Below are 14257 nucleotides of genomic sequence, written 5' to 3'. Positions count from 1 at the left end.
TAAAATCGTTTTTTTCGTTTTATTCCTTTCATGATTATTTTTCGAAGATAATACTTTAGCACAATGTTAGCACAACTTAGCACAACCTAGCACAATAAAAAAAATTTCAAAAATCAAAAAGTGGGGGGCTACCAAAAAAAACGGTTTTTTCCATTTTTCTCGCTCATTTTTCGTATTAAAAATTTATAATTCGAGCACAATGTAGCACAAACCTAGCACAAATCAGCACAACTGTCAAAATTAATAAATTCGAAAAGTGGGGGGCTAACTTCATACAGGCCAAGTCAACTCCTTATCAACAAATAACAAGTTATTTAACAAAACAAATATGTAGAAATTATGTACCATTTGAGCGCTCTTATATCGCAGTAAATTCGATTTCTGCACTGCAACGCTTAAAAGACTTCTTTCTTGAGGCAAAAAATATGATTGTCATTTTTTTCAAAAATTTATTTTTTTCAAAACGATCTAGATATAAGAGCGCATGAATCGTAGATTTACATCGTGAATAATCAAATTGACGATATTATCCATTTTAAAACAATTCTACACGGAAAAAAAAGTTTGGTGGAATTAATCAAATATCTGGTCGAATATGAACGATCCAGAAATTCCTATTAAAATAACCCGAATTCTGTTTAAGTCAATCAAACATCTTGTTAACTTAAACAGAATTCGGGTTATTTTAATCGGAATTTCTGGATCGTTCATAATTAACCAAATATTTGGTTAATTCAACCAAACCTTTTCCGTGTATGACAATTCTATATTTTGTCTCAAGAGAGAAGTCCTTTAAAGGTTGCAGTGTAAAAGTCAAAGTGACCTACAAGAGGTATAAGAGCGCATAAAACGTACATTCATTGTTAATTGTACGTACATAATGGATGGTCGATATTTCCTATTTTTTTTAATTCCATGAAAATTTTGTTTTTTTTCTTAAGAGAGAAGTTCCTTAAGCGTTGCAACGCAAAAATCAGGATACCTTAAATTTAAAAGCGTATAAATCATAGACTTCTCATACATAATTGAATTGACGATATTTTAAAAAAATTCTATGACAATTTTATTTTTCGCGCCAAGAGAAGCCCCTTAAAAGCAGTATAAAAATCGAGATAGCCTGAATATAAGAGTAGCGCATAATTAGCGCATAATTCCTTTATATTTATTTTGTTAAATAACTTGTTATTTATATAATTATTTAGTCTCCCACAGAAACTTCTTTTCTAGTGTAATGGATGCAGCGCAAAATTTTTACGCGTCATTTTCGCATAATTTTTTCATTTCAGATTAGGTGGAGAGAAAAGAGGTTAGGCAGACGTCGCGACGACGAAATTTGCAGAATGAAGAGCGCAGCGTGACAGCGAACGGACGCGTCTGCATTTGGACGTCGATCAATGAGCAGATCTCCAAGTCATCGCATCGCCCGTCGATAAATGCCGTCGATCAGTCTCCGACGCGATTTCACTCTTTCATCGCGGCCTAGAATCATACGGATTCTAGCGATTCGAGAAGCGTTGCGAAAGCTACTCTGTAAGAGCTTGCGACATAAACGACGCTCGCGATTCGTGAAAAACAACAAAAATTATCACAACTGTTCACCGTCGACTTCGAGATATAAGGCAGATGGCACACAGAAAAACTTAAGTGATATGAAAGCTGACCAATCACAATAAATTCTTAGATCTTAAAAAGAACAGTCGACTGTGCTCGATCAACTTGCTCACTGCTAAAGCTCCTCGACTACTCGCCGCGAAACTTTTGATTAATAACGTCAGAAGAGAGCGAGGAGACGCATGTCCAAAATTCCAGCAAGGGTAAACTGAGAAAAAAAGCGGTTAGATTGACAAACTCGGCGGTCGTCAAAGAAATATTGGATCTATTCAATACATGTTAATGCAACAATAAGTTGCGTTGAAATCTACTATATCAACGCAATTTATTGTTGCATTAACATATATAGAATAGATCCAATATTTCTTTGATGACCGGTGATCGCCGATTTTGTCAAACTGCTTTTTTTTCTCAGTGTACGTCGAAATAAAATATATATCCAAAAAATGACGCAATTAAGCACATTTACAAAATACCCCCAACATTCGTACCGTAACAACAGACGATACGAAAAAAGAAATCTCAACAATTCGATTATTAACGTCGGCGCGAATACAAAGTGTCTTTCGTACTTACATGATGACGCCGTTCGATCCTTATGGCACAGAAAGGTGATTTCACGTTCATCGGAAGCGCAGTAATTTTCCCCGTGCAATGGCGTTGATTTCAAGTCGCTACGACGTCCACAAGTGAAATTATTCACAATTATATCGATCCGCGTTCTAGATCGTTCGGCGGAAAAGACGCGACGAGTGAAAGAGATGCGGAGCGCGGCTCTCTCTCCCTCTCTCCCGGAGAGTCACTTTCTACTGTACGCGACGGCACGCGGTGGTACGGCTCATTGCCCCCCCCTCCCCTCCCCCCATCCCGCGACTCAGATACTCCGCCCACTTTCTCGCCGCGGTCGTTCACCTCACTTTAGCACCTCATTGCGCCGACGCCAGAGCAAGTGTACGCACCCGTGTTAGACGTCTATGCAGCGAGGCTTCAAACGCTTATAACACGCGAAATATATCGAGATAAATTGAGATAGCGATATAAAAGGAATCTTCTTGGCACACGTCTGTACTGCTCTTTCGTTGTTCAGTTGAAAGAGTCGAGTGTTTTAATCGATTGAAGCGAATACGGTGATCAGAATTGCGGGTAATTAATTGCTTTATCAATTAATTAGCGAATTTAATTGACGATTAATATAAGTCTATTCGATTAAAAATATTTTAATTTACCACTGACTTCAAGAAATTTAATTAAAAATCATTTAGTTAACGATTGATTTGAAGGAATTCAATTAAAAACTGTTGAATTAACGATTAAAACGAAAGTAATTAAAGATTATTCGATTAACGATTCAACATAGTCAATGTAATTAAGGGTTATTTAATTGACAATTGATATATATATATATATATATATATATATATATATATATATATACACACACACATATAAGCATATATTTAGCTCGGTTGGTTACCATGAGCAATGTAAATAACTACGGTTACAATTCCGATTAACATCAATTGGTTAATCATTTTACTGCGCTTTTCGATTAAATTATCAATTAAATATCTAATTATCATTAAATATCATAATTTGCTTATATCAATTATCAATTAAACCCTTAATTACATTGACTATGTTCAATCGTTAATCGAATAATCTTTAATACTTTCGCTCGTTTTAATCATTAATTCGACTGTTTTTAATTGAATTCCTTTAAATTAACCATTAATTGAATTATTTTAAATTAGATTTCTAAAATCAGTGGTTAATTAAAATATTTTTAATTGAATAGGCTTATATTAATCGTCAATTAATTAAATTAGAAATTATTTGCTCAAATCAGTTATTGAATTGAGGCGAACTTAATTGATATTTTTACAACTCTGGGCCCATATTCTTGAAATTTTTGCGTATACGTAATTTTCATTGCGCAGCTATTTTATGGTATGATTAAACCTGCGCAGTAAAATTTACGTAAAATTTACGAAATATACGCAACTATTTCAAGAATAAGGGCCCTGATCCGTGTCTCTGCTGGTCTGTGGTGCTTTTCTATGGCTCCGCAGCCCGTCTCTACATGCCTGAGGCGCCACAAAGCGGCCTCGTCTGTTTGAGCGGTGAGTCTTACGATTTTCTCTGTGTTTCCGGCCTAGTTCTCAGAGCACATCGAGCCACCCATATCGACGACGCCGGGTGAGTTTCGTACTCCCGACTCGTCAATAACAAAACCGTATAAATTCGCCTTTGGCGACTTCTCTGCGCGCTTGTGTACGCGCGACAAGGTGACAACGTGTCTTAGTGACTAACCCACGTATCGGGGTAATGTGAGACGGTGCATTGTAAATATGCATGCGGCTATAAGCCTAAGAGTCCGACTCCGCGAAATCGAGCACGCCGAAGCCGACGCCGACGCCGGCGCTCGAGGGCGACGACGCGCGACGTCAATGGGCGTCGTCGTTATCATCGTTCGACGTCATTACCGCGGCCCGTCGAAGCGAATACTCCATCCGTCCAAGTAGTAACATGTATAACAATACCGACGCGCGCCGTCACCTTTCGAATGCACGTGCCTCCCCACGTGGGCGAGCCCTCTCTTTCTCCCCTTCTCTCCCTCTCTCTCCCTCTCTCGTTTGCGTTGCAGATCGCGGGGAACATCGACTCTCTGTATCGATTTACATTTCCGCGGCAACTCGTTAGCGATCCGCTCGCTGTATTTTGTTAACGACATTCGTATCCTCTGGTCGCTCGTAATCTTTTCGACTCGCACGCCCGTGTACGCACGGTATACCGCTGTATAAGCTCTATTCGGTATTCCGCCGAACATTACAGTATTCGTGAAACGGCTTTTTCCACCCCTTGTGGCGCAGCTATTGAAATTTTCGTGAAATTTGCGCGCATTGTTAGCCGCGCCCAGCCCAGTGTTTCGTTGTTGCTTCATTCAGAATTCGCCGGACACCCCGGAGCGTTCGACGACGGGGGGCTTTGGCTCTACAAGCCAGAGTGGTACGAAACGTATCTCTCGTTTGGCTCGAAAAAAGTCGTCGCCGCCACCGCGAACGAATGAACGAGCGAGCGAGCGAATGAACGGACGGACGGACGGACGGACGGACGAACGAACGAACGAACGAACGAACGAACGAATGAACGAGGCCGCTATCTCCCGCCTTTTTTCCGCGTCGTATAACGGACATTCGATATAATTCAATGGCAAGGACTGTCTCTCTCTCCACTTTTCTATAGAGACCGCGGACGCGGACGAGTTCGAGGGTTTCGAGCTGACCGTTCTCATTCGGACAGGTAGGTGGGAAAGCGTGGCAGAAACGAACCACGCGAATTTCACGCTCGAACTTCCTCTGATTAAAAATTCGCGCGAGCGAAAGACAACTTCGGGCCGCACGGGAGGAAGCGGCGTAGCAAGCGCGCGCCACACGCACAAAACGCACTCGCACGACCGCCGCACGGCACACATATGAATCCCTCTCTTCCTTCCGCAGCCCGCGCGAGCTTTTTTCTCGTTTCTGCCGAAACGACGCGCAACAATGGCTCGTCCGCGTCCAACTGGACGAGCCATGCCGCTCCGCGGCACAACACACGAGACACGATAAAAAAGACGAGGCCCGTAGCTTGACGTGTGTCGATGACACGAGAAGGGAACAAAACAGTCAACGAAAAAAAAGAAGAGACAGCCCGGCCTAGCTGGACGAAATGTTTTGCCTACAATCAGCACTTTCGACAGAGCTAGAAAAAACTGAATTTTCTTGCGCCTTTAGAGAAGGGCTGAAAAAGAGTCTCACGTGTTACTTTTAAACACATAAGCGTTCAATTTGATTCAAGTTCTCTTTATACATTCCTTGCGAATCATGTCATTTTAAATCATTTGACACGCTTCAAACGTATAAATTGTAACTTAATACGTTCAAATGGACTCAAAATGCGCTGAGAAATATGTACTGAGAGAAATTATCCGATAAAAAATTAACAAACGGATATTTCAAACCAAAATACTAATAAATTCTCTATCTGATCAGGAAACATCCGATGAGAAGTATCGGTTCATAACTTTTTGATTTTTTTTTACTTAATCGGATTATATCCTGATCGGATATAAAAATTAATCGGAATTTGACCGAAAAATCCGTTTGTTAATTTTTTATCGAATAATCCCTCTCCGTGTAAAAAGAGATTCAGCCAAAATAACATACTTGGATTTGCAGTACGAGGCCGGTCGTTGACACGAGACCGAGTCGTTGAGAAGCTCGTAAAAATGAGAAACGGACCGGTACTTGTTACGCAAAAATATTTCACGAGTAAAAATTGCCGGTAGAATGTTCGACACGCACGATTATCCGCGCTGCAGCCGTAAAATTCCGGCGGAAAAACTACAGGAGTACGTGTGCGCGTGATTTCGTTCTTTTTCATCTTCGACATCGTCGAAGGTTGTCGTCGTCGAAGGTTTTCCACCCTTTTGCGTACCCCTCCGCGGGTAAAGCCCGCGAGGCGTCGGGGGAACTAATCTTACGACGCCTCCCATTATTACCGCGAAATTCTTCGCGATGGCGAGCGTACCCCGGGCTACGACCTCTGTTCTACCCTTCGTGCTATTCTTCATCCCCCTGGAGCCTGACGAGCGCAACGTTAAACCGAGACGCCGCCGACATTGCCGCCGCAACCGGCAACGGGCAACGCTATCGCGTAAATCAAAGCCACTGCTATACCCCGCACAGCCACCAGCCGGTCCGAGATGCCGTAAAATGCAATTAAACCCTTCCTTCCTTAGCAACCCCTATTCGGCGTTTTTCATTTAGCGCGTTACGGAGCGCGCGATCGCTGGAGCGCGAGAGCCGCGCCGCGCTTCTCGCCCACGCTCTCGCACTACCGCCATTAATAAGACAAGAAAAAAGAACGAGAAGAAGCAGGAAAATACAATAAAGCCGCGCGAAAGAAGGGAAAAAGAAGATACAATGTCGGAGTTTGCACGTTCCGCGTCATCACGCATGGAGAAAAAAGTCATGAGAAAACAAAACAAGCGGATACACGGGGATGCTATTTCGAGCTCCGCGAGATCGACACCCTCGCTAAGACTACGGTACCGATGGGACAATAAATTAATTAGCAGGTCGATACGTCGCGATGGACGAATATCGTATTATGAAACGCGCGATACGTCGGGATGCGTATCTCCGCTTGGTCGATTGGCATTTTCTCATAAGAACGTCGCGTCGACTTCCGAGACTGCGCGAGTTCTTTCAGGGTTGATTTCAACGCCTGCGGGATGCAACGTCAACGGGAAAGTTTCGGGACTAACTCTGCACGCGCGAGTGACGCGCGTGAGACGCGGCACTCTTGGGAGTAAAAGAAGAAAAAATAAAAGACTAGACCAAGAGAAGGGTGCGAGAGCAGAACGGGAACAACGAGAGGGAGGGAGGGAGGAAGAGATAGAGAGAACTATACGTTGGTGTGGCGTGAAGCCGGCGACGTTTAAGGGCGAACACCGTGGTGGTCCGCGACTTTCCGCTCACGTTCGACCGACAATTCAATTGTCGCGGGACATTTGGACTGTTCGTCGAGTTTCCGGTTTCGTGTTCTTCGGAGCTTTTAACGACACTCTCCACGGGCCACCGGAACTACACGAGCCCATCAGCCCTCGCGTGCGCCCACGGATATGATCCAAAAACGGAGGGGTGGGTCAAAGTTATTATTTCGAAACGATCACTCATCCTCCGGCAAGGATGATAATCTTAACGTCCACAATTCACTATCGTTGAATTGAATATCGAATCGGTACGGAGATTCGCTCCGCAAGTGATCCCGCTCATCGATCATTACGAGCTGTGTCGGATTGTGACGTCAGAAGCGAGAGGTGAGGAGTTTTATGCGAATTTTTTCTCCGGGCACTGCACGTCGAAATAAATTTATCGCTCCGCGCACCATCACGGTACGCGCTCTTGTGCAAATGGTGTAGATCGGTGAAATATACCAAAAATCACACTGCAGAGCCAAGTGTATTATTTTGGCTGAATCTCTTTTTGCACATTTCTTATCGTCCCAAGCTACGTAAATATATTATTAGTATCCACACAGATCAAGTATTTCTTGTTCATTAAATATTTTTTCTCTCAATTGGATGTTATATATGGATATTATAAGCGCGTACTGCCTAATATAGTCTGAGATCTGTATAACCTAATATAGTCTCGATCTGTCATCACGTTTCTCGAGAATAACGCGCGAGTCGATAATAAATAAACATTCACCGACGAACGACGAGTGGATCTATATCGTCCGATTTTATAAAGTGTAATTCTATATGTTAATATAATTATTATAAATTCATATAGTATTTCATAAATATTTCATAAAGACGAATATTTCATAAAGAAATTCATAAAGTATACAAGGCACGCCATACGGTGTTTCGTTCATCGAAATTGTGCTTTCTTCAATCGCTTTCTCAAGACATCACATTATTTTTTGCAAAATATACATATATATGTTTTCGCAATAAACAGGAAGTGAATGACAATGTCCTCAAAGAACTTGTCACTTCTCAAGTGTTTTTTACTAAACTAACAATTTTACCAAACTACACTAAGAAAAAAATATCTAAGATATTTGATATCTAAATATCTAAAATATCAAAGAAGTAAAATATGTATATGTTGAGGACGTATTTACTTATAATATACTTATATGACATTTTTAAAAAATATATACATTTTCTTCAATCTGCTTTTTCAAAGCAACTATTTATTCTATTTAAATAAATTTAAAATTAATATATAATATAAAATGTTATTAATATTTACCGAGTAAATATTTCTTATTTTTTAGATATTTTTTCTGCAGTGTAGATACTACAAGCGCGTGTTGCCGCGCACTACTAATTTCTTGTCAGAAATCAATGCAATTTATACACAAGTATGCACTACAATATATGACGCTTTCTAAGCGTCTGAATTGTACGCTCACCAACACATCCAGCTGTCCAGGTATACCGATGAAATTTCAACTGCTTCGCTCCGCGTCCATACATCTTAGTGTGCAGCTTCCTTAGCATTCAATTTCCTCGATATCCGGTCTCTTCAGCACTCATAATGCATTTCCTCTTCTTTACAATCCACTTCTCTCTTTATCTTTTCTTATTCTTTTCTTATTTGTGATAGGATTTAAGAATTCAGAAAAGAAAGAGTAATAAGAGGAACACATAATTATCGTATTAAGTGCGATAAATATGTAGCAAATTTTAACATTTCCAAAATGTATACGCGAGACGCGACTCGTGCGTAAACAATCGCGAATCGAAAATTACTATGTCTTGAAACAAACGTCGATAACAAAAAAAAAAAGGAAAATATTTTGATTCGTACATGATAATATAAATTCAAAGAAAAACGTATTTCTCGATGTGTAAAGATTCTAACTTCTAATATAAACAAATTTAAATATCAAATTTCGCAGTAATTTTGATTAAAATCACATTCTTATTCATGTCATGTACGACAAATTTAAAAAATCGATAACCATAATAATTGAAAAATTTATCAATCACAAATTAAATATATAATCGCAAATGTCACATGCAGTGACACAATTCTGATATGCATTGTGTGCTGCTCGAAACATCTAAGAAGTCATATTGACTTCTTATTCAATTAAATAATTTAATATCTTGATTTAAATATGATAAAAGCTAAAGTACAATTATTTATATTATATAATTATATATGTTACGTACACTCTGAAGATTAAAAGCAAATGTATCGGAGAAAGAAATATGCATTAAATATTTAAAGATTCTATTGTGTAATACAGTTATTCAAGAATGCGATCTGATAATTTCAAGCAGCACGAAAACTACAAATAAATTGCATTGATTTCCTAGAGATTTTAACAAACAACCATCACCTGAAAACTTTCTTTCTTTGACTCACCAAAATATCATAGACTTAGATCCAGTCATGTTCAGCTACAGGTCTAGAACAAAAAATAGTTTCGTTGATTAGATTGAAACGTTTGGTTAAGTTAGATTAAGCTTTACATTAATGCAAAAGTGTTAACACTTTATCGTAATTCGACGTAAAGAATCAAGAAGACGCATGTAAAAAATCAGTAAACTTTACCTTCAAGCCGAATCTGCTTAGCCCAAACTGAATCCTCCGGTAAGACAGCCGTATCCGTCGACACAAAATCCCAAGGCCCGCACTCGTCGTGTGTTCATAAGCTCCACTAGATCTGTAAAGCAAAAGGCAAGTTTCCTTATTAATATTGTGACTAGATGCTCGCCGCATCAAGAATACAGAGGCTCGAGATTATAAACTAACCTCTCAAACCTAACTAAAACGCAAAGCGCTGATTAACTTCAAAATAAATACTGCTACTGTTCACAAACTAGCAAATACGACGTATAACGCATAATATAATATGTAGCAAGCACGTATTATAGTATGATAAGTAATCATACTATAGTATGATTATATAGTATATAATAAAATGATCATCATATACTTTTGAACAGTCCCGAAAAGTCGAGAATTATCCGGCACTTCTTACTCCGGTCGCGCTCGCGTTAGAGACTGTTATTATCGCACGCTTACGTATCGACGTGTGTATTGTTGTCAAGGGCGCGCGACCGGCGAGAATTTTATAAACAGTCATCCTGTTATTTATTCATACATTTCACACACACATACTTTCTATACTATATATGCGACCTATTATACGCTTCAAATGTTTTAAAACGCTGTGTTTACCGACCATAGCTTTTCTATCATCTCGGGCGCTTCGAAGTGTTCGCGGCGACTAATGGTTCGTATCTTATAATAATCATAATATTATCCTATAATATTTTATTCCCTTTAGCATCCCAGCTGTCGAAATACGTTTTATCCGCGATTGGCGATACCGAATACGACGATTACGTCGAGATAGTCAATAAACATTACAAAAAAGGTACGAGAACTTTGCGAGTTCCTGCAACGATATGCTCTACACCCCTTTTTCTCTCTCTTTTTTTCCTAACAGACCGTTATTCAGCGTCGTGATATATCTCTCTGTTATCATTTCACCCTTTCTTTCGCCTTTAACTATCGCCGTGCGTTCCTAGCTATCGACCAATAAATCTAACGATCGTCCGAATCCGTTGCTATTTGAACACGGTAACGGCCATAACGAGTACGAGAGAGACCGACGCGATACGTCGCGACCAGCACCAGTGCCACCAGTGTATGGACCAGCACCAGTGCCGAAAATAGGACAATTGCTCGCTAAAAATGCACTTACCATGCACTTATCTACGTGATCGCACATCGCTATCCTAGACGCTCCTGACATTTGTTTTCGCACGAGATTCAGTTTCGGCAGACAAAAGGCGCATAAAATGCGGAGGGATATGTCGATCGATGCGTCAATGGCGACCGCTCAAAACAAAAAGATCGAAGATACGCGCGCAGTTATGCAGAACACGGCCGCGCCGCAAAGAGTCGTAAAGGCCCATCTACATAAGCCACAACACACAAAACTCAGTTCGCAATCGCGCACACATCCAACTTCAACTTTCTACGTTTTCTCTGCAAACACAGAGAAAATGTAAAAAGTTGAAGTTGGATGTGTGCGCGATTGCGAACTGCATTTTGCGTGTTGCAGTCTATGTACACAAGCCTTTAGCCAATCAACACAAGCCGCGGTAGCTAATCAAACGCATGTCCATAGCAGGTCGCTTATTGGCGAACGCTTTACCATACAATAGATCGATCTCAATAAATACTCGATCAAGGGTGGCATCTAATTGAACACAGCACAATCGCACACAGAAGTGTAATTTTGTGTGTTAATTATTATAAATTCATAACTTTATATAATACTTCATAAATGTTTCGTGAAGATAAATATTTCATAAAGAAATTCACAAAGTATACAATGCATTCTGCATGGTTCATGCAATTTTGTTCACCAAAATTGTGCCTTGTTCAACATCGTTTTCTCAAAACATCGCATAATTTTTCACAAAATATACATATATATGTTTTCGCAATAAACAGGAAACGAATGACAAAGAGCTCATCACTTCTCAAGTGTTTTTTTTTTTTACTAAACTAACATTTTTACAAAACTATTGAGAAAAATATCAAAGAAGTAAAATATGTATTCAATGAGAACGTATTTATACTAGTATATATAAAATATTTTTCACAAAAAAAATTTGTTTTCTTCAAAACATGCTCTTTTATTAAAGCAACTTTTTATTCTATTTAAATAAAAGAATTTAAAATTATAATATAAAATGTTATTAATATTTACCGAATATTTTTTTATTTTTTAGATATTTTTTTCTGCAGTATAGATAATACAAACGTGTGCTGCCGCGTACTATTGATTACTATTTATCGTCAGAAATCAATGTAATTTATACACAAGCATACACTACAATATATGACGCTTTCTGAGCGTCTGAATTGTATGCTCACCAACACATCCAGCTCTGTCCAGGTATATGAATTTCCAACTGCTTCGCTCCACGTCCATACGTCTAATGTGTAGCCTCCTTAGCCTTCAATTTCCTCAATATCCTGTCTCTTCAGCACTTATGATGCACTTTCTCTTCTTTACAATTCTCTTCTTTTCTCTTTTTTATCTTTTTTTACTTTTCTTATTTGTAATAGAATTTGAAAATGCTGAAAAGAAAGAGTGGCAAGGGAAACACATGATTATCGTATTATGTGCGATAAATATGTAGCAAATTTTAACATTTCCAAAATGTATACACGAGACGCGACTCGTGTGTAATCGCGAATCGAAAATTACTATGCCTTGACACAAGCATCAATAACATAAAAAAAAGGAAAATATTTTGTTTCGTATATGATAATATAGATTCAAAGAGAAATGTATTTCTCGATACGTAAAGTCGATACGTAAATTCTAACTTGTAAACAAATGTAAATATCAAATTTCACAGTAATTTTGATTACATTCTTACTCATGTCATGTACGACAAATTTAGAAAATTGATAACCGTAATAACTGAAAAATATACCAACACAAACGAAATATATAATCGCAAATGTCGCATGCAGTGGCGCAATTTTGATACGTATTGTGTGCTCGAAACATTTAAGAAGTCATACTGACTGATAATTCAATTAAATAATTCAATATCTTGCTTTAAATATGATAAAAAGCTAAAGTACAATTATTTATATTATATAATTATATATGTTGCATACACTCTAAAGATTAGGAGTAAATATATCGGAAAAAGAAGTATGTATTGAATATTTAAAGATTCTATTATGTAATAGTTATTCAAGAATGCAATCTGATAATTTCGAGCAGTACGTAAACTACAAGTAAATTGCACTGATTTCCTAAAGATTCTAACAGATTACCATCACTTGGAGACTTTCTTTCTTTCCCTGACTCACCAAGATATCATAGGCACAGATCCAGTTACATTCAGCTACAGATCTAGAACAAAAAATAGTTTCGTTGATTAGATTGAAACATTTGGTTAAATTAAGTTTTGATGCGAAAGTGTTAACACTTTACGTCGTAATTCGACATAAAGAATTAAGAAGAAGCTTATAAAAGATCAGTAAACTTCACCTTCAAGCCGACTCCGCTTAGCCCAAACTGAATCCTCCAGTAAGATATCCGTGTCCGTCAACACAAAATCTCAAAGTCCGCATTCGTTGTATAGTCACAAGCTTCACTATGTTTGTATCAAAAGGCAAGTTTTTTTATTAATATTGTGACAATAAATACTCGCCATCAAGAATACGGAGGTCGAGATTGTAAACTAAGTTCTCAAACCTTACTAAAACACAAAGCGCTAATTCACCGGATGCTGCTACTATTCACACACTAGCGAATAGACGTATACGCGTAATATAATACGTAGCAAGCACGTACATGCACTTTTGAACAGTCTTGAAAAGTCGCACGAAGCCTCTTATCCCGGTCGTGCTCGTATTAAACACGGTTATGATAGCAACACGCTTATGTACTGACGTGTGTATTGTTGTCAAGCGCGCGACTCACTATATAAACAAGACTATATAGCGAGACGCACTATATAAACTGCCGTACTGTTATTTATTTCAAACAGACATACTTTCTATATTATGAACCCAACCTATTACACGTTTCAAATGCTTTGAAGCGCTGTATGGTTCAGCTATAGCTTTTCTATCATCTCGGGCGCTTCGAAGTGTTTACAGCGATTTAAGGATCGTATCTTATAATAATCATATTATCCTACAGTATTTTATTCACTCTAACATTCCGGCTAAAATACGTTTTTTCCGCGACGATAACTCGCGATACCAAGTACTATACGACGTCAAGATAGTCAATAAACATTACAAGGAACGAGAACTTTGCGAGTTCCTGCAACGATACGCTCTACACTCTTCTTTCTCTTTCTCTCTAACAGACCGATATTCGACGTCGTGATATATATTTCTGTTATTATTTCACCCTTCCCTTTGCCTCTAATTATCTCCCCGCGCGTTCCTAGCTATCGATCAATAAATCCGATGACATCCGAATCCATTGCTATTTGAACGCGGGAACGGCCATAACAAGTGCGAGAGAGATCGACGCGATACGTCGCGACGAGTACCAGTGTTTGCCGAAAATAGGACAA

The 14257-nt window shown here is 38.9% G+C and overlaps 1 protein-coding gene across 1 annotated transcript in view; it reads right to left on the bottom strand.

Moving 5' to 3' along the window:
- Nucleotides 1-13583, bottom strand: part of LOC116843126 (tyrosine-protein phosphatase Lar) — a 754320-nt gene extending 740737 nt beyond the window's left edge. Inside the window, exons 1-5 of the mRNA XM_032813222.1 lie at nt 13216-13583; nt 13035-13077; nt 12078-12284; nt 9735-9846; nt 9546-9588 (exon numbers count right to left, since the gene is read on the bottom strand). The gene's annotated coding sequence lies outside the window, so the exon portion shown is untranslated. The remainder of the gene's footprint in view (nt 1-9545; nt 9589-9734; nt 9847-12077; nt 12285-13034; nt 13078-13215) is intronic.
- Between the last annotated feature and the right edge of the window lie 674 nt (nt 13584-14257).

The sequence above is a fragment of the Odontomachus brunneus genome, unplaced genomic scaffold, assembly GCF_010583005.1.
Source record: "Odontomachus brunneus isolate Ranch 3 - 2012 unplaced genomic scaffold, Obru_v1 Obru_scaffold_030, whole genome shotgun sequence".
NCBI classification, from domain to species: domain Eukaryota; kingdom Metazoa; phylum Arthropoda; class Insecta; order Hymenoptera; family Formicidae; genus Odontomachus; species Odontomachus brunneus.
The sequence above is the reverse complement of the archived record's forward strand: the minus strand, read 5'-3'. Positions and strand labels throughout refer to the sequence as shown.